We start from the raw sequence: 21,609 nt of genomic DNA on the forward strand, positions 1-21,609 counted from the left end.
GCTCTAAGTACCTGGTGCTTAGCTTTTTATGTCATTAGGGTGTGGAATGTACCATCTCATCCATGGCTGCTCTGGATGAGCTTGTGTGGTGCAGGCTGTGGGACTAGAAAATTGCTTTGTTGACATTTGGGCTTGGGTGGGAGCCCAGGCTCTGGGCTCCTACCCCCCTCACTGCGGGGAGAGGGCAGGGGCTGGAGCCCAAACATCTGCATAGCCTTGGCCAGCTACAGCCATGCCAGGCGTCTTTTATTCCAGTATAGCTGTTTGCTTATCACAGCAAACAAGGGTGTTTCCATAGCACAGATGAAGAAATCACTGACAGGTATTCTAATGTTTGCTGCCTGTGATGATACAATGTTTTGCCTGTGATTACGTTTAGGGACATTGTATGATCGCAGTTCACTCATACGATTAACTCAAATTAATCATGACTGATCTCCGTTTTAATCACATGGTTAAACAATAGAATGCCAATTGACCACCTCATGCAAGTACTATAGTGCAATCTCTTTATCGTGAAAGTACAACACACACATGTGATTTTTGTTTGTTTGTTACATAACTGCACTGAAAAACAAAACTGTGTACAACTGTGGAGCCTAGTAGTCCACTCAGTCCTACATCTTGTTCAGCCAATTGATAAGACAAACAAGTGTGTTTACATTTATTGGAGCTAATTCTTCCCACTTCTTCTTTACAATGTCACCAGAAAGTGACCAGACTCACATTACAAAGTCACCAGAAAGTGAGAACAAGTATTTGCATCGGACTTTTATAGCTGCCATTGCAAGGTATTTTCGGGCCATGTATGCGAAACATTCCTATGCCTTTTCATGCTTCGGCTTCCATTCCAGAGGATAGACTTCCATGCTGATGATACTCGTTAAAAATAAATAAAATGGGTTAATTTAGTTTGTGACTGAACTGTTTGGGGGGAGAATTGTATGTCTCTGTCTCTGTCTCTGTTTTACCTACAGTCTGCCATGTGTTTATTTCATGTTCTAGTAGTCGCTGATGACTCAGCACGTGTTTATTCTAAGAACACTTTCACTGCAGATTTGACAAAATGCAAGGAAGGTAACACTGTGCAATTTCTAAAGCTAGCTATAGCCCTGGGCCTAAGGTTCAAGCGTCTGAAGTGTCCTCCAGAAGAGGAGTAGTGCATGCTTTCAGAAATCTTAAAAGAGCAACCCTCGGATACAGAAACTATAGCGCACATACCATCCAAGAAGGCAGTCAGCCTTTTAGGGATGTCAGATCCCTTGTAATCAGTTTTCTGGTTAAATGTTATGTTTAACCAGTTAACTGTTTAACTGGGGACAGGTGCGGGGGGGAGGAGGGGCTGTGGGCGAGCTGGAGCACCCCCGCACGCATCGTGCTGCTCTGGCCAGGCCGGGTCCACTGTGGGTGGTGGTTGCTCTGGCTTGGCTGGAGCACCCCTGCCTGTGGTGCAGTGGGTCTCACTGGGCTGGAGTAGCCCCTTGCCTGCGGGGGGCTGCTTCAGCCCCTGCCAGTTAACTGTAACTGGTAAACCATTCACGTCCCTACAGCCTTCTGCTGGAGGCATCTGACTCAAATGACGAAAATGAGCTCTTCAGTCTGCACTGTTTTGGATCGTTATTGAGCAGAACCCATCATCAGCCTGCACATGTGTCCTCTGGAGCGATGGTTGACATGTGAAGGGACATACGAATCTTTAGCACATCTGGCAGGTAAATATGTTGTGATGCCAACAACAACAGTAACATCTGTTCTTACTTTCAGGTGATATTCTGAACAACTAGGCAGCATTATTTCTTGCAAATGTAAACACATTCGTTTATCTGAGAGATTGGCTGAACAAGAAATAGGACTGAGTAGACTTATACACTCTAGAGTTTTACATTGTTTTATTTACATATTTTTTTACACATAATTCTACATTTATAAGTTCAATTTGCATGATAAAGAGACGGCACTACAGTATTTGTCTTAGGGGAATTGAAAACTTTTTGACAGTGAAAATTTCAGTATGGAAAAAGAGTGACCACCATACACTTTGTATTGTAATTACAGTCACTATATTTGAAAATGTAGAAAACATCCAAAACTATTTAAATAAAATGTATTATGTTATTCTTTAACAGTGTGATGAATTGTGCAGTTAATCATGATTAATTTTTTAAATAGCTTGACGGCCCTAATCATTTTCGTAGTACTTGATAATTACAGTCCATGGGATAGTTTCAGTCTATTTTCAGTGAGTGCCCACTAGAGGGCGAAGATGGTTTTCTCTCTCTTCACTTCTTAAAAACAAAAAAGGGGTGCATTCTTGAAATGATTTGTAAAATTGACTCAAAGACTTGAGTCAGAACTTGTGGTAGCTTGTGCATAGATTACCAAATAATAAGCGGTGCATGTAGAGATGGAAAATCTCCCTGAAGAGATATCCTGTAAACTTTTGTTTCCTCAACAATGGATACAGTTATGAGCTCAGGCAGAGTTTCGGGAGGGTGGAGGGGCCGCAGCCGTGGGCTCTGCCATGGCATTCCCGGCCTTAGTGAGGGGAAGTACTTGCGTTCCATGCATGCCTCTCACCCCAGGCTGGTGAAGGGAGCGCAGCAGCCAGGGGCGAGAAGCATGCACGGAATGCAGGCACTTTCCCCACACGCCCGGACAGTCCTGGGAATGGGATGAAAAGCTAGCTGCTGCGCCCTCCCCCTCCCCCGCCGAAACTGCCCTTGATTAGGAGCACAACATCATGACATATTCAGGGCAGTTGACATGCATCTCAAGTCGTCCTTGTCTCCTAGCCTAACTATGGGACTGTTCAGAACGTGCTTTGTAAATCGGTGCTCTTCTTCCAGAGAGGGCCCCGTGGGTGCTCCCCATTCGGTTGGTGCGCCAGCGCCGCACCTCAGAGCGGAGATTTTGTAGCAGTGTCCTTGGGGCTGCGCTGGCGCACACCAGCCACCGTGCGCTGTTAGGCTGCAGGCGTTGCGCAGGTGCGACCCCCGTACTCCTCAGTTCCTTTTCTGTTGCCTCCAGCTACCGACGGACTCATCCGTGATCCCTAGCGTCTTCGCGTCTACATGACCAGACTTCTTAAAACAGTCACATTCACAATAGTAGTTGTGACAGCACGTTGGGGTTTTCCCGTCTCCTGCACGCCTGGCTCTAAGGCCCTTGCTTCTATTGCGCTTTGTCACTCGCTGCTGGGAGCTCCGTCCACGGAGTGCAGTACATCCCACTTCTGACACCAGTGTGACGGCGCGTTGGGGTTTTCCTGTCTCCTGCACCCCCGTAGTGGCACGGACAGACTCCACCAGCCAGTAGAACAGAGGGAGTTTATTGCTTCTCCAGGATACAGCACAGACGTAATCTGGTTACAGGGCAGGCCTAGGATGCCTCAGCCCCTCTGGAGATGCGGGAGCCTGGGCCCCTAAATCCCAACCCGTTGCCTAGGCTGCTTCTTCCATGATACCAGACAGAAACCTAACTCACTCACTTCCAGCCCTGCCCCCAGCCAGGGCTTCACTCCCCTTCTTCCCATTGTTCCGCTCCCTGGGAGATCACTGGTCAGACAGGTTTGAAGCCCCCTTGCATAATGACTCCTCTCCTGCCCTGCTGGGCCGTGCTGCAGACAGTGGAGGTCACTCACAACCCACTGCCCAGCATAGCAACCAGCAAAGTACCTCCCAACTATGTCACAGTAGTTAATTAGTGAGTTTAAATACTTAATTACTTTGTTAGTTAAAAAAAAAACTCGATTAGTATAAGGGTGTTTTTTGTTTTGTTTTTCTTTTTCTCCCAGTTAATCCCTTCCTGCAGTCTCTGACTGTTTCCTCAGGCAGGCCTGGCTCACCGCGGTTTAAGTGCTCTACCTCATGTAAAGAGCCTATCCTGATATCGGATGGCCACTCACAATGCGTCCACTGCCTCGCAGAGCAGCATTACGCTCAGAAATGTCCTCATTGTGCAAAGCTAAAACTGTGGGCACAGAGAGACAGAGACCTCCTGCTTCAGTTATTTTTATTGGAAAATTCGCTTAGACCAGCCTCTGATCTGGGCCAGCAGCCAGAGAAACGTGAGCAGCAGGGATCCAGAAAGCTCGCCAAAAACGTATGATGCTGCCGGCGTCTTTGGAGACCCCAACGGAGATGAAAAGCAGGCATGCGCTAAATCGTGCTCTGAGGTGACAGGCTTGGAGTTGCCTGCCTCACTAGCTGCAGCACCATCCGGCAAGGATACAGTCTTGCCGACGCAGCACGAGAGCGCAGCGCCAATCACATCAACAGGCATCTCAGCTGCTGCCACAGAGGCACCTGATGTGGCACAGCTGCCCTCGGCTCCGAGGCATGATTCAGTGCCTCAGCCTCTGTGTCTCCTGCTATGGCACCGCCAGCACCTGTTGGGCATTACACTCAACACAGAGACTTATTAGTCTCATCCACTTTTAACTCACCACTTTTACAAGCTGAACACGCTCTGCTGTGTTCACATCACAGAGATCACTCTCTGGGAAAAATTTCATCCGAATCTGGTGACGACTTCTCTAGGGGTTTTTTTCACCAGAGAATTCTCCTTACACAGCTCGGAATATTTACTCTTCCAGACTAGGAATATGCCTTCATATTATGGCAATCCCTGGGAACCTCACCTGAACCTTAGCCCTACTGCCAATACTGGCACAAATGGCAATATGATCACGAACACTAGCATAGGTGGGAACACCACAGAGTGCAGTATCCCTCCACCAAACACATACAAGAAGGGGGCTCACTCGCATAGGAGGCAGTACCCCCTGCTGACCCAAGTAACCTCCCTCCAGTGGAGGGAGAGTCTCTGGCCCCAGCTTCAATGACTTCAGACGATGCTGCACATTTCCAAGACCTTTTTAAATGTGTAGCTGCAGAATTAAACATTTCTCTTCGTGAGGTTGTGGAAAATCAGCACGCGCTAACAGACAAACTGCACTCAGTAACAACATCAAAAATACCATTGCCAGTTAATCCACTGACAATGGAATCGGCAAAGATGGTGTAGCAAACTCGGTGTCATTTTCTTCGACGGCTAAGAGAACTGATAAGAAATACTATGTCTCACCCAAGGGTTCCGAATTTCTTTTTCTCACCCAGCACCAAATTCCCTCGTGGTGGAAGCTGCACAACTAAAATTCAAGCAACAACAATATTGGTCTACTCTATTGGACCGTGATAGCGAGAGGTTTGATATATTCTTCTGCTGTACAATTTCGCATTTCAAATTACGCAGCTTAATTGAGCAAATCTGATTACAGAAATTACACCAAACTGAATGACTTTGTTGCAGACATCCTTGAGGCTAAGGGGCACACTACAAAGCACTGGTATTGTTACACTGAGGGAAGCTTGTACCTACATTTGCATCTGATTATTATTAATTAAGCCTCAGTGGAAGTTGCAGATACCACCAAATCTCATCTATCATAGGTGTTTGCTGACCCAAGAATGCCGCAGTAAATAAAAACATTGCTCACTTTAAAAGGGCCAAACCATATATTGTAAAAGTTTTAAAAGCACAACAAGGAAAAGCAGGTAAACACTTTTTATCCCAACCCCAAGAAGGAAAGAAGATAGAAAAGTACCCCACAAACACAAGGTTACACAAAATACAATAATTACTCAGTCCAGTAGTTGACAGTGGGTGAGAAGCTCCTGTCTCTCAAACCTTTGGCTAATTTAAAGCCTCTGGTGAAAGACAAGGAGGAGATCCCTCGCAGCGGTGACCCTCTGCGGTGCTCTCGACCTCAAGCCTTAGGCTCCTTCCGAGCCCTCAGCGAGGAACAGAGAGGCGATCCCTCGGAGTCCCTGGGGACGGGTATGGTGCAGGCAGGTGGTGATGATCCTCGTCTGGGGCCTTCCGCTCCTAGGCGCAGGAATCACCGGTGGAGACTTGCCTGGCGCTGATCTTCAGGTGGCTTCTGCTCTTCAGCAGGAACCGATGATAGACAGCTACCTATCCCTAACACCTGGACACAAAACCTGACTAGCTAACACGACGCTCCCGTCACGGACAAGTACCCGGCCGCTGGTGCAGTGAACCGACGCACTAATCCTAACGGACACACTCGATGACGAGATCTAGCTAACCCTGACTAACTATAGACTGACATAAACAGACAGGAGACAAGCAGGGACAATGGTGGCAGGAACGAACACAGACAACTGCTAGCCAGGCCTTCAAAGCACCCTTCTCATAAATATTCATGATCTTTATCTTTAAAATCATAGGCCCCTGTACAGGAAAATAAGGGTCCCTGATTGGTTGCTTTGATAAACAAGTTGTAACAGCCTGGATCAGTGTGCTGCATGCAGCAGCACAGTGTGACATGTGCAGCTACTTGCGTGCCGTGTGCCACATTCCTAGAAACTTCTAACTGAATATGAATACAGCTAATACATATTCATAACTAAAGATACATATTAATGAGGTGTCAAAGTGACAGGCTACAGTATCCAAGGGTCACCCGATTGCAAGAACGGCGTTACAGGCCGCCTTCGAGGCTGCTGACACAGCTGCACGTTCTATAGCAACAGCGGTATAATGAGGAGGGCATCATGGTTTAGCTCCATTCCATTCCCCCAGGGAGATTCACTCTACAGTAGAAGATCTGCCTTTCGACAGCCAGAAGTTGTTTGCAGCTAACACCAACGAAATTCTCCACTCCATGAAAAATTCCAGAGTGATGCTTCAGTCTTTGGGGATCCACACCCAGGTACCTAGAAGAAGGCAGTGTAGGTTTCAGCCCTACCCCAGACCTCGATACCCCCCCATATGCACAACACTGCAGGAGACAAGACCAGCAGCAACAGAACAAAGGCAGAGGCAGAAACCAATGATGACGCCCTTCCTCTACCGATTCCCAACAGTCGCAGCACTCCAACAAGCAAACTCGATCATCTGATCGAGGGTCTGTAGAGCCTGTCACCTATTCCAACGCCATCAACGCAAGCAAATCTCTTCCAGCATCGATTGTTGCCCTTCTTCAACAACTGGTATAACCTCTGATAGATGGCTCCTGCAGATAATTGAAAAAGGCTACCTTATTACCTTTGTGTCCATACCCCCTTGGCCACCCCCCTTCTCTGTCTCTTTTCAGGGACCACTCTCACAAGAGCTTTCTCCAACAAGAAGTAGAGCTCCTCTTTCACATGGGGCGATTGAACGCGTCCTCACACAGTTTAGGGGCAAGGGGTTCTGCTCCCATTACTTCTTGACTGAAAAAAGGATGGAGGGTTAGAGGCCCATTCTAGACCTTCGAGCCCTCAATAAATTCATTCAGAAGCAAAATTCAAGATGGTAGCGCTTGCTTCCATGTTACTGGCATCCAAACAGGATGATTGGTTCTCATCCCTCGACTTGCAAGATGCATACTTTCACATTGCCGTCCACCCTGCGCTCAGATGTTTTGTTTTCTTCTTTTCGTTGTAGATTCTCAGAACTACCAATACAAAGTGCTTCTATTTGGACTCTCTATGGCCCCGAGGGTCTTCTCAAAGGTGCTGGTGGTTGTCAAACTGTACCTGAGGAAACAAAGAGTTATCATATCCTTACCTAGACAACTGCCTCCTCAAGCCACACTCACACAACGATTCCTGCTGTTCTCTGTCAGTCACAAGACACCTATTCTGACATCTTGGCCTTCAGGTGAATGAAACCAAATCGATGCTCTGTCCTACACAAAACATACAGGTTATCGGAGCATGCCTCAATTTGACAACAGCCACCCCTACCCTGCCTACAGACCATTTCTAAAAAATTGTGGCCTTGGTAAATTCCTTACAATCCAGCCCCGCTCAGCAGCACTCGAATGCCTTCGGCTGGTAGGGCACATGGCAGCGTGCAACTTAGTAGTCAGCAATGCGCATCTGTGCATGAGATGTTTACAGACTGGCTGGGACAGGTATACAAACCCAATCTCCATCTACTACCCGAATCTCTAGCCCTTCCAGAGATAGCAAAGAAATCCTGACGCTGAGCCCATGGAACCTTGCTTCCAGAGTCCCTTTCCATCCACCAGAAGCATCCGTCTCCATGACGACAGATGCATCTCGTACAGGATGGGCCTCTCACTTCCGACATCACACCTGCCCGGGCCTGCGGTCCTGCACCGACAAGAACTTTCACATAAACGTCCTAGAACTCCAACAGCCAGGAATGCATGTATCAAATTCCTCCCATTCATCGCCAACAGACACATCAGACTGTACATAGACAATGTCGCAGCAATGTTTTACGTAAATCGTCAGGGCGGAGCCTGATCTTGCGCACTTTGCACAGAGGTCATAGCACTTACTTATGAACTGGTGCCTGAAACACAAACACGATTATCACCGTGGTACATCTTCCTGGCACCCTGACTACAACAGCAGCTGCACTCAGCAGAGCCTTCCCGGTCAAACATCAGTGGCAAATGAAACCGCATCTATTGGCGGACATCTTCCGCCTGTGCGGTCACCCTACCAACAGCCAATGCACCCCCTATTCTGTTCCAGGGCAGGAATAGGCAAGGGTCAATGGGAGATGCTTTTCTCATTGCAGAGACAGCTCACCTATTCAATGCATTTCCTCCTATACCTCTATTGAACAGAGTAGTTCAAAGATAAGGAGGGACAGGGCTCATCTCATACTTAAAGCACCGGCATGGCCATGCCAGCGATCGTTTCCCTTCCTCGTGGTGACGTCCCACACCCCACCGATCCACTTACCTTGCGTGAGGTATCTCCTTCTTCACCTGGGCTCTCACGACGGCCATCAACTCTCCACTCACTGCACCTGAAGGCATGGCTCCTGGCTGGTTCGCTGACCTATAATCGACATGCTCACAGCAAGTACAAACGGTCTTTATATGCAGTTGGGCACAGAGTACCTGCAAAACTTACCTTCAGAAATGGAAAAGATTCTCAATGTAGTGTGCTTGTCACCAGCCGGTTCCTTCAACATCCTCCTTACCTACCATCCTCGACTATCTTCTGCACCTTAAACTAGTGGTCCTCGCAATGAGCCCCGGTAAAGTTCACCTTGCGGCTTTTACTACGTTTCGCGCTAAGGTAGATGACTCGTCCAAATTTAATACTGAAGCTACAAATTTAATACTTGGTTTATTTTGTTTTAATTTTTTTTACTTTAAAACAAGTCAGATTGGTACAAACCCAGCTCTGTAGTTTTAAACAGATGACCATAGGAAGATGGCAAGTTCACATGTGCATTAGAAGAGAAGATAAAACTGGACACCCCTCTGCTGATTTAGTCAGTTAACAAAGGTAGCTGTTAAAATTGTTAACTGCGCAGTTGTGATTCAAGAAATGTAAAAGTTGTGCTGGCAAAGCAAGCAGCGCTCCTGCATTCCACACGTTACAAAAAAAGGGGGGGGGATTTCTGGGGAGTGTGCGTATGCGTGTTTTGTTTTAAATAGCCCGAGGAGAGTTAAAGGAAAAATGGTCTTTACTGCAGAGTTAAGAAATCTCACTCCGATTCCAAAGGTAACCATTTGACCCCATGACACTGACTCTGCCATGCTTTTCCTCTGACGGCAGCTAGTCCTGTAATAGGAAAGAGAGAAATAGAAGAGACTGTGTCTATGCTGAGTGGGTCCCGGAACATTAGAGAGACATGGTGGGTGAGGTAATACCTTTACCAGGCCAACTTCAGTGGTGAGAGAGAGTTTTCCTCAAATGGCAGTTGTTCCAGTATAGGAATAGAAAAGGGTTATGGGGTAAGCGGTTAACCAGCGGCCCGGCTAGACTGGAAAAGCCCCCCTGCCGACATGGGCAAAGGGCCTCTCCAGCCAGGCCGGCCCATTGTGCTGTGGACAGGGGGTCACTCTCTCCGGGCCGGGCCCACCCTGCCACAGATATTACCGCTATGTATGTCTAAGCGTTTCAGACAGTCTAACTTCAGGCATTCTTTAGCCTTGAGTGTTGGGTTTCTTAACCACAGAGCTCCATTAATTAATATGTGACTGTCTGCAATTTAAAATAGAAAAACTATGAGAGGTCAAGAAGTGCAGGTGATAGATGCTTCACCAGCTGATATTGATAAAACTTTGTTTTTCCCAAGCTACTTTTCTAGAAAATGTTAACCAGTTATCTAGTAAAATTATTTGAATCTGAAGGTACACTAGTAATGGGTTTTTCAGAACAACATTAATTATAAACCTTTGTTCAATTATAATGATGTGTATGGTTTTGGATGTTACATAAAACTCTTTCTTGAATGTAGTGTGTATTTTACTGTAAATATTGCAATTTCTATTGCAGCCTACAGACAAGAATAATTATATAAAGAATACACTTTATGAATGTAAACATAGTTTTGGTTTGGTGTATGTTGGATACAATGGTCTTCCTTAAGCATAAGCACAGAAACAAAAGCCTGCATTATAAGAGAAAGTCCAAGATGGGAAGTGATAAAATGGGTATTGAGCAGAGGGCTTTGTTAAAACTTAGCTGGTGTACTTGTAAAATTTCCATGTATTCATTAAACTCTTATGTCATTCTTATTGTTAGGGGTTGGTTAGTTGACTAAAGTGTTAAGCTTTGTTTGCTGTGACAAATAATAACCTCAACTTCTTTCAAAATGTAGTTGGAAGATCCTGAACTTGAATACTAATTACAAATTGCATGCGTTATCCAAATATGTATTCTACCTTATGGGATAAAGAACCATGTTTAATGGTGTCTATCTACTGCAGAACTGGAAATGGCAGGGTCTTACATTTCTGTAAAGGTGCATTTCTTAGTTTAGAAATGTCTTTCTGTAAGAGTCCCTTTACCTTCTCTATTTGGTCATTTAATTATTGTTGGCTCTGGAATGTATAACAAAACCCAGCATGCTAAAAAAAACTTTTTTGTAAGAGCTAATGCATCATAAACAAAAACAAATATTTTCAATGTATAATGGCATATATTGGACCTATATCGCACCTTTTGGCACTGGAAGAGACTCTTACTTCTGAAGCTGAATCATCACAGGAATCTCAACTGGTATAATGGAGGTGGGGAGATTACCTCTAGTCCACATCTGAAGGTTCTTGATCATGCAGACCAGCAGCGCTTCCATGAGTCTCATACAGGGCAGTGGACATCCACTGTTGCTGGCCCTATGGAAATCGCATTGGTGATCATAGAACTGGAAGGAAACTTGAGAGATCGGCAAGTCCAGTCGTCTGTGTTCAGGGCAGGACCAGGCACCATCTAGACCAGGGATGGGGAACCCGTGGCCTGTGTGCTGGATTTAGCATGCGGCTTGAGGCTCTCCCCACCCCACAGTGGAGCACTGGCACTTGCACTCCAGGGCCACGAGCCTGGTGGGCCTAATCGAGGCAAGCTCTGGCCACGTCAGGCCCGTGGGCTCTGCCTGGTGGGAAGGGGGAGGAAGTAGGGAAGTGCTGCATACAGACACTTCCCCTTGCCACTCTCGTTGGCTGGGAGTCACGGGCAGTGGGAGTGGCAGGGGCAGTGCCTGTGTGGAGCGCTTTCCTGCAGCATGCAGAGCTGCCTCTGCCCCTTGGGTCCAGCACCGGATAGGCACCCCAATCCCCTCCTCTGTCCTGCACCCCCACTCCCGCTCAGACCCTGCATCCATGGCCCAGTCTTGCCCCCCGCCCGCTCCTGTACCCTCCTCCTCCCAGCCCCCCAGCCACGGTAGGGAAGTTAAAACAAAATGCTAGCTCTTACCCGGTTAACCGTGTTAACTTCGGGCCTGCCACAGGTTCCTGTCCCTGCCGCAGCCGTGGGATCCCTCTTCCCCTCCGTGGCCAGGGCTGCTCCTGAGTGGTGTGGATGGTCATCACCAGAATTCACTGGCAAGTGCTGGGGAGCCAGTAAACATACCTGTAAGCCTCACGCTTGCCGGTTTACCATTTAACATCCCTCGCCCTCTCCTAAACCCCATCTCCCATCAGACCCCACAACTGTACCCCCGCTTGTTCCCCAGCAGCCCCCCCGTGCACCGAACCCCTCCTTTTGGCTCCCTCCGAGAGCCGTGGGGGGGAACCACAAAATCTACGAGGTCCCCAGACGTCAGAAGAGTTAATTTGGCCCTGTGGGGGAGTCTGGCTCCTCCTCCACTTCTCCCTGGGGCTGGAGCTTGAGGGGAGTGAGGCGAGTGTCTTTCCCCTGCCTCTCATTTGGGGGCCAGGCCAGTGAGGGTTTGGTTTGGTTTTTTGCTTCCCTCATGCATGTGGCCCCCAACTGACTGTTCTGTGGGTGAGTGGACCCTGATCTAGACCAGCCCTGAGAGAGAGAATCTAAACAAGCCCATCATAGGGCATGTTCTCTCGACCTTCAGTTGTTGTTGCTCTGCTCTGGACCTCTCCCGTTTCTCCACGTCTTTCCTGATGTGGAATCTACTTCCAAGTCCATGTAAAGATTCTGGATTAGACATTTGTAACATAGGAGAGCTGCTTGGAGGAGGCGTGCGCAGGAGTGGAGGGAGATTTTGAAATCCATTTTTCCTTTGACATCTTAGGCCAGGGATTTGAGGCAATTGAGAGATGGCTACAAAGGTAAAGGGCATGTGGAATCCAGCTTTCAGTTAATGCCTTTTGTTTGTTTTGGTGCTGAGGTCCTATCACATGCACTTCCAAGTCTGTGTGGCTGTCCTATAATCAAGCTTCCTTAGTTTAAAAGAAAATAAAAAAGTTTGTAATTAGCTGTAGGCCCAGTTAGCTATTTAATGGAGAAGTTAAAAAACAGGCTTCTTTTTACTGGGAAAAGCTGCTGTTTAGTTTTTACACAATGTAGTTTCATAAGGTTGCGTTTGTAGATATTTCTATAGTCTGTCATTGGGCCTTATGGCTTTTCTTTCACTCTTTTCCATGACTGTGTTGTGCAACAGTTTTTAATACTGTAACTTGTATTATTTTATTTTGTGTAGTCAGTTCCTCATCTGCCTTGCATCTACAGTGCCCATGCGGCAGCTGCAGGATCAGGCAGTACTTGCTAAGACTCCTTTCTTTTCCTTTTCTTTCACTTTTTTAAAATAGAAGTTCAAAGAAAGTGACAAGTGAAATGCCTGCAAGCTGCAGGGAGGCTATTATAATATATGCAAACTAATTGTATACCCCAAATAAAAACAAAACAATACGGTAAAATGACCAAAAAAAGAGCCACCATTGTTAAACAGAATAAAGGAGGCAGTTAGAGTAAAAAAGAAACCCTTTACATGTTGGAAGTCAAACCCTCAGGAAAATGCAGTGTCAAGAATAAAACTAGAATTAGGCCAAAAAGGCCTGAAGAGCAACTAGTAAGATACACAGATGACCAGCCACATTTTTAAATACATCAAAAGCAGGAAGCCTGTCAAACAGTCATTTGGACACTTGGGTGACCATGGTGGTAAAGGAGCACTCAAAGAAGACAAAACTGCTAAATGAATTAATTGCATTGGTCTTCCCTGCAGAGGTTGAGAGATACTTGAGCCGTTCTTTTTAAGTAGTTCTGAGGAACTATCCAAATTGAGGTGTGTTAGAAGAGGTTTTGGAATCAGTTGGTATATTAAACATTAATTAGTTAGCAGGACCAGATGATATCAACTCAAGAGTTGAGACACCTTACACACCGGGAGTGTCCATCGGAGACAGGGATAGCCTCCTGGCACTGAAGGCACTTCTTGAAGCCAGGTGATCCTGGCATCCTGACTCCCTTTCTGATTTATTTCTTTGTCAATTTCAGTCAGGAAGGCACTGACTGACCGCTGAAGGAAAAACGGTGGTTTTTTTTGTTTTTTTGTTTTTTTTAAACAGGGGACTACAACTACTAACACTATAACTGGTAACTATCTATGACTAAACAAGAAAACTAACTAACTAAGAGATTTCCCTTTTCCCTCAGAGAGGGGAAGGGAGCTTAATCTAACTCCGTCTGCGGCTGCGGACGGTTGGAGAGAAACTGACAAGACCGGACCGCGCTCAGATCAGAGGCGCGAAGGGGCAGTTGCGCATGCGCGGTCCGGTAGGGGGCTACTGCTAATGAAAATTCCTCCGGTTTGTGGCTCCAGGACGAGCCCAGCACCTCGAGTGGAGCACCCCCGGGGGGGCACATCTCGAAGAACAGACGTTACTACACAGGGTCAGTAACTCTCTTATATCAACTCGAGTTCTGAAGGAACTCAGTTTACAAAACTGCATGTAATTTAATATCTATCACTTAAATCAGCTTCTGTACCACAGGCCTAGGGGATGTCTAATGTAATGCTGATTTTTAAAACAGTTTTTAGTGGTGAACCAGAAAAAAACTGGCTGATAAATCAAATTTTTAACCAGTTATCAAGAAGAACAAAAAAAATGATGAGGAGTATGGAACAGTTTCCATATGAGGACAGATTAAAAAGACTGGGACTACTTATCTTAAAAAAGAGATGACTTGGGGGGAGGAAGGAATGTGACAGAGAGCTAAAAAAATCATGAATAGTGTAGAAAAAGTGAATAAGGAAGTATTTATTCCGTGCAACACAAGAACCAGGGCTCACTGGATGAAACGAATAGCCAGCAGGTTTAAGACACAGTAAGTACTGTTTCATAGTGTACAAGTCAGTGTGTGGACCTTTTTGCCAGGGGATGTTTTGAAGGCTTTTGCCTTGTTCTGTAGGGATTGTTAATTATTATTGATTTCCAGTTAATTACTAATCAAAGAGCTAGGGATTATAGGGTTGAAAGCCCAGAATCCAAGTCACTAGCTTCAGTGACTGCTCACATGTGTACAGTCAAGACACTCACACCGAGGATGAAGCAAAACGTTGAGTCTTTACTACAGGTTGCTCCTCTCTAAACCGGGACTGTCTGGTCAGGCTGAACCACGGCTGTTCCAGGGTCAGTGTGTCCTGGCAGGCTGCAGAGGTTGGGGGGCCCAGGAGCCCGGCGCAATGCAGGGAGGTGGGAGCCTGTTGCGATGTAGGAGGGGGAGGACCCAGCATAGCGCCCCTGTGGCATTTACCTGCTTTGTAACCAGCTGATTTATGAACACAAGTGCTGTCAATGCCTTGGAGGCCTTCCTGTTTGGGCATTGATCAGTCCCACTTCACTTACAAGATCTAACGGGTTTCTAATCTGCTTTACCATGTCCACGTCATTGATTACATTTTTTTACCACATTCTTTGGAGCAAAGAATAATAAATATATATTTTTGTACTTCATCTATGACCACTCTATCACTGAGGAGTGTGTCTTGTATTGTGAGCTTACTCTTGTTAAAATGTTGAGCTCAAAGCTGCTTGGTGTAAATACCAGGAAGGGTTTGGCCAGAAGCATAATATCCTATATGTGTATAGCCATGCAGATAACATCAGGGCTCATGCATGCCCGTGAAATTATGTCCTAGGACCCTGGCGAGCTGCTGTAGTGGTTTGAATAGAGTGAGCTGTACCAGCAGTCTGATGGCTGGAGGCATATCCTCTAAATGAATCCAAGTAAAGGCTTTCAATTGTCCCCCCTCCCCTCCAAAAATACCCAAACCCAGGCAGTGCCAAACTTTGTGATATTTTAGTCTTTTGATAACACAGTTTGAAAAGCCCTTGGAGACTTTTTTTAGATTTTTTTAGACAAAATAGTTCACTGGCAGGACTTCCCTTGTAGATAGTCTCAGTTATTAAGAACCGTATCGTGGAACTCATGATAACAGACGCATTTGGAGAGGACGGGTGAGAGACTGCTTGGGGTGAGAGAGACTTTTGGAGGTACTTACGTGCTGTTCAAAGATCTGAGACGCAGGTAAATCTTAAACATCTTTTGTTCCATTTCTTTTTTACCAGTAAGCGAAAAGAATTTTCTTTTGTAATTAAAATAGACTCAAATGGGGATGGTATTGGAACGTCTACCAAAGGTAGGGATATTGCAGATAGATGAATCAATGGGATTTCCACAGCCTAGGTGATTAGTCTATAAGGGTGCTCTGCTGGGCTCTCGCTGCAGTTCAAAAGTGGAGCCCCACGGGGAGTGCAGGCCTTCCTTTGGAAATGTACGAGAGCCCCAGTGGAACCCGCTGGCCCCATGCTGCCTGCAGTGCCTCAGCCAGAGGCTCTTGTACGTTTCAAAAGCAGAATTGCAGCAGAAAGGGAGCAAGTGGAGACTGCTTCAGTCTCTGCTCATGCCATTTCCTGCTTGTGCCCTTGCCCCCCGTGGAGACAGAGCTGGGGGGGCTGGCTCCCCCCCGCACTGGCTCCTGCTCCCCCCCCCCTTTGCTGCCTCTTGCTCTGATAGAGGCAGCAGGATGGGGAGGAAGCAACTAGTCTTTCACATCTCTAACAGACCTAATTGCATGGCAAAACTCTTCAAACAAACAAACAAAAAGGCCTCCTCCACACACACAACTGATGTGACCTATGTTGCCATCTTAAAACCTAGTATTGTAAATATGTCTCTTCAAAACTGCCTTTTTTCCCCTCTTGAGTAGAGACATTCTTCCCAAGGTTCGGAGTTCTCTCCTTTTCTCCTGCCATTCTGCAATTTTCAGTTAGCTTAGTTTTTCCTGTTCTTTGTCTTCTGCCGACTGCTTATGCTTACAGCAGAACTTTTTTGGGGGGTTGGGGGTATTGTGCATACCTGTGACAAATGTTCAGCATTGTTGTCTTACAGCCCTTTCCATAAAACATTGTGACAAGTATTCTCTATAAACTATACAAATCTTAGAAAGTTGATTTCAGAACCAACGAAAAAATAGTCTAGTCATGGTCCTCAGGTGTCACATTCATTTCTAAATGAGTAAGTGTTTTTGAGATGTATAATTTTTTATATTTATATTGTGTCTGTTTTAAAAATGTGCTTTGTTACATTGATTCTAGAAAGTATAATGAAATGCTTTCTTCACATAGCTATGCAGTTCAGTAATACAAAAGGTTGTGTGTTGTGCTCTTTGGAGGTTTAGGGCTTTCAGATATTTATTATAAATTGCCAAACAGGCCAGCAATCTTCCTGTATTCTGTCTATAACCAAGGTTGAAATCTGATGCTTCAGCAAAAGGCTTTACACGTCACCCATCCCTCCCCACTAATTCATACAATTTTCCCATGCAGCTAGGGTCTTCCTGACCCTAGTTAATAATTATTTTTGTACTGATGCATGATTAGTAGGCCTCTAATCTTAATAAGTATAACATCAGATGTCGTTTATACATTGCTGTAATCCTTTTAAAAATCATACTATTTGAGGACAGTGCATTTCCAAGGCTGGTTATGTATTGCACAATCACTGTTTATTTGTATCTGTGTCAAATGTGTTGCCTTTAATTTTCCAGTGCTCCTTTTTATTGAGAGAGCTTATGCAAGATTATCCAAGTGTCCTTTTTTATACCATTCATAATATTTTCAAACTTTAATTCCACTGTCATATAATCTATGCACGAAAGGTTCCCTTTTCCTGAATTTTGGTGCTCTTCTGTTCATACGTTCCATTTCTACTAATGTTCCTAAGATGAAGTGACCAAACCTGAACTTGCTCTTCTCTTTTGGAATAGAATTACTACCATGCATAAAGACTGATTTTCTGTATGATTATATTAAACAGTTTGCCCATTATTCACCATTGAGCTGTCCAGTGACACCTATGTTTATTTCCTGAGGATGCAATTAATTTGCAACCCACTTGGCTACAGCAGTGGTTTAAATTGTTCTTTTCAGTTTGCATTGCCTTGCTCTTTGCTGTGTTGAATTTGTGTTGTCTCATTTTGATGGATGTCTGCAATTGAACTATGCCTGGCAAAATGGTGACTAAGTGAACAACAATTACACGAGCATACAAGAAATCAAGATTGTATTTTCAACTTCTTCCTGCATTGAGAGTTTCGTTGTTATCCTGGTACTTATTTTAGTGTGACTTCTCATTTTCCTTTGCTGTTGTTCTGGGACTGCCGTTGGGAGTGGCAGGGTACAGAAGGGAAGGAAAGAGAGATTCAAAGAAGGGTCTGAGGCCTCTGGAAAGATCACAATCATTCTGAAGTCTGGAGTTCCATCTCTGTGGGCCCAGTCCTCTGCTCCTGCCAGCCTTGTTCTTGCTGTGGTAGGTGCTTGGGTACTGTGGTGATGAGGCTAGCTATAACCAGGGCTTGTGTTAGGCTGGTTACACAGCAGTGTGGCCTACTAGCACTTCCCGCAGGCTGCTCTGTTCTCCAGGGTGTCAGCTGTCATACAGAAAAGCACTGGGATGCTTGTGAATGAAACTGGCAAGGTGAACAGTACGTCCTTTGAGTTTGCCTCTAGCGTAGCTCTGGGAGGGGTGAGCTGCTTCAGTTCTTTCAAAAGGAGTCAGCTCAGTGCAAGTGATACATTCGGGTAGAACTTCGGGGAGCCAGCCCCAGTGAATTCCCGAGAGTGCTGGGCGACTAAGTCCCTTGGAAATCCCAGGATTGCACAGCAACACTTAAATATGTTGCAGCTCATTTCAAAACCCAGGAGGATCACATGAGCAGATCCTGACAGTCCACTAATCCTTCGAGTGGCTGGGTGGGTTTCCTCCCTGCAGAGGAGCGAAGGCCAGCCCAGAGAGCTGAGGCTGCACTCATCAGAGAGAGGAGAGCTGAGTCCAGGGGGCCGCGTCATTCCATATGTTGCGCAGTCTGGTGTCAAGTGGGCAGACATTGCAAGAGAGACACTTTCTCCCCTCCTCTTCCCTTCCAGAGCCAGTGCCTGACTGTAACTCCCTCGGGGAGTCAGGGACGTGACCCTGGATGTAGCCAAAGCTGTGTGTGTTGGACAGAACGATAGGGGCAGCCTGTGGAGCCTGGTGCCGTGGGCCGTAGAATCGGAGTTCCCAACTGGCCGGTCAACCACTGGCCTGGCTTGGAGCCAGAAGGACCCGATCTGGCAGCAGCATTGTATTACAGCAGTGGCTGTGCCTGTCCCTAATACAACCCGCACCTCTGGTCGATAGGCCCATGTTCATGCATCTAACAAGTGCATTGGCCCTTTTGGCCACAGAGCCGCATTGGGAATTCAGGTTCAGATGAATGTCCCTTGGGAGCCTGGCTCCCATGCCCGTCCCCTGTTCTTTCAGTGTCACTGCTTCCCAGAGAGCCCTCACCCTGTGGCTTGGTTCCCAGAGGCGAGTGTCCATTCGGCTGTGTTAACGTACCTAGTGTTGGCTAGCGCCATGGCTGGTTTTCCATGCGGTCCGGATTGCTCTGTTTGTGACCTTTCCTTTTCATTATTTACCACTAGGGTGGTCAGATAGAAAATGGGAAACATCAGGACAGAGAGTAGGGGGCAGTAGGCACCTTTATAAAGCCCTGAACGTCGGCTCTACTCCTAAAAGCAGATCCGGGCACCCTATTTACGACACCCCCAGCCTTCGTGCCATTTCCCAACTTGCAGTCGTGGCTTTGTCGTCTTCCGGGGCATTGCTGAAAACATTACATAGCATAGACTAAGAACAGAACCGTATGGAACCCCACTAAAACACTCCAGTTGATGTGTCCCTCTTTATAATTACATATTTGGACCTAACAGCGGATTCTTAATCCAGGTAACGTGTTCCATCTTGGTTTTGTATCACTTGAGTTTTTCAATCAAAATATTGTGCAGAACCAAGTCAGACTCCACCGAAGTCTAAGTATATTGTATCAGCAATATTTTAGCTACAGGTTGGGCCTCCCTGGCCCAGCACTCTGGGAACCAGACCCGTCCCAAATGAAGGATTTTGCTGGACCAGGGATGGTCAATTCCGACCCCTTTGCTGATGGACTGTGGAATCTGCAGGGGTCCGCTCTGCCATCTGGCTCCCAGGCTCCCTGCCCCCAGTAGCCTGGGCTGTGCTGTTGGTCCAGCCCCGACCCCAGCCACCGGGCAGGCTCTGTGTCCCCAGGCCCACAGATGAAGGTTTGAAATGAGGACTGTAGTCGCTCTCCGTGCAGTGTCTGAGCACAGCCAGAACACTCTTAACAATACCCCATTTGTTGACTGTCTCCAGCTTTGTAGCAGATTATAGCGGCAAGCTCCTAGAAACATAAGGGCTTAAACCAACTGGATATAATTTGTAATTTGTCTTTGTATTCAATGGAATGCATTTAGAATAAATAAAACCTGCTATTCTTAAGCTGTTTTACTTGCTTTTTCTTCCCTTGCTCTTTCTCATCACATCTGCCATCTTGTTTCTCGTGCCATTTCTTCTGTCTACTTCCTTCGACCTTTTTGGGTTGCTTCAGCTTCCTTGTTGTGCCACTCTTCCTGGTCGCGCTGCTGTCCTTCTATCCTCCTTCCTTCTAATCTTGACTCTTCATGCTGTGGCTAGAGCCAGCTGAACCTTGGCATTGGTCTTCAGGCAGCCATGGGCTTGCTCTCTCTCAGGGCCCTGCTTGGCAAAAAGGGGAGCTGTTCCACTCCCAGGGCTGTTGGTTGCAGTGTCTGTTTCTGTTTCTTTCTGTGAGTTACATGCAGCAGGGAGTAGAGCAAGCTTCCGCTCCCTGCTTTGAGAGGGCCTTCAGATGAAACCGCTCCTGGCAGCTGAAGTCCAGCCAGGGTGGGGAGTTGTGGGGGAGAGCTGCTCGCAGTGGTGAAATGAAAGGATTTTATCTGCTTTCCCATTAACGTCCGCTAGGAAAGCTTTCAGCTTTCGCTGCTCGGACTAAATGTTTGAGTATCTGAGGTTGTGTCCTAATCCTGCAAACTCTTATTCTCATCCCACGGAGCAGCCCCTGTCCACTGGGGGTCTGAGCTCCTTGCGGGATGTGGACAGGGGCTGCTGCCAGCCCACACTGCTGCCTCTGTATCAGAAGCAGCAGCATGGGGCGGTGGGCAGATGCTGTGTGTGCGGAGCTCACAGACCGGTTCTGCCTAGCACCCCATGCTGCTGCCTCTGATTTGCAAACAGATATGCAAATTGGAATAATTATTACCATTTATTCCTCTTCCCCGTGGTGCTTTCTTAGTGCCATTTTTTCTTCTGCCCCTCAGTGCTGGCCACTATTCTCATCAAGAATTGAACTCTGCCTCCAGGCACTGATACAGATAATGTAGCGTAGTATAGATTGAACTTCTCTGGTCTGGAAACGTTCGTGGTCCAGCATGATTTTAGTTAACTACATATCCACTTGGCCACCCCCATGATAAGTTTCCCGCTGTCCCATGAAGTTTTGTACAGCCCCCAGTCCTGGCTCTCGGTGTTCTGTGCTGTTATTTAGCTCTCATTGACCCCCAAGTGTCTTCTAAGACCCCAGCAAGCAGTGGAAATGTTAGTAATGCTGCTACACAATATTGACCTCCTGTGTTTGGCAAATCTCTGGTTCGGCACTGGTCAATTCCTGGGGGTGCCAGACCAGAGAGATTCAACCTGTAACATGCATATTTTTTATGGATGGAACAAGTTCCAGCATGATAAATGGACGTCTTTTCTCACTTTTCTCATGATTGCTGTGAACTTTGCTATAAACCATAATTCATTAGGCATTTTTTGGGGAAAAAAATCTTGTGATTTATCTGTGGTGCATGCATAAACTTGCATTTGACATGTTCCAGCAATCACCCAGCACACCTCCATCATACTCACCCAGGAACCCACCCCTGTATTCAACTCCGGTCCAGCTCTGTCTACACAAGCGACATCATCCCAGGACCTAACCACATAAACCAATGTTTCTCAACCTTTTTTTAATAAAGTACCC

At 46.5% G+C, this 21,609-nt stretch overlaps 1 protein-coding gene and 1 long non-coding RNA gene across 11 annotated transcripts in view; one reads left to right on the forward strand and one right to left on the reverse strand.

Moving 5' to 3' along the window:
- The window catches only part of ATP13A3 (ATPase 13A3), a 107,683-nt gene that overhangs the window by 21,327 nt on the left and 64,747 nt on the right, over positions 1–21,609 (forward strand). The window contains exon 1 of one of the 9 annotated variants that reach the window (XM_075938305.2): positions 14,165–15,731. The exons of the other annotated variants lie outside the window; for them this stretch is intronic. The gene's annotated coding sequence lies outside the window, so the exon portion shown is untranslated. Of the gene's footprint in view, positions 1–14,164; positions 15,732–21,609 lie in introns of those variants that run through there. 9 annotated transcript variants of the gene reach the window in all.
- On the reverse strand, positions 5,496–9,292 carry LOC102451038 (uncharacterized). Of its 2 annotated transcripts, none has more exons than XR_016350327.1 (3): positions 8,904–9,292; positions 8,730–8,828; positions 5,496–7,544 (listed from the first exon to the last, which is right to left on the reverse strand). It is a non-coding gene; the product is annotated as an uncharacterized LOC102451038 (long non-coding RNA). The 2 variants fall into 2 exon arrangements; XR_016350328.1 differs by having other exon boundaries at positions 5,496–7,696.

Source organism: Pelodiscus sinensis, chromosome 10, assembly GCF_052426305.1.
Source record: "Pelodiscus sinensis isolate ZL-2025 chromosome 10, ASM5242630v1, whole genome shotgun sequence".
NCBI classification, from domain to species: domain Eukaryota; kingdom Metazoa; phylum Chordata; order Testudines; family Trionychidae; genus Pelodiscus; species Pelodiscus sinensis.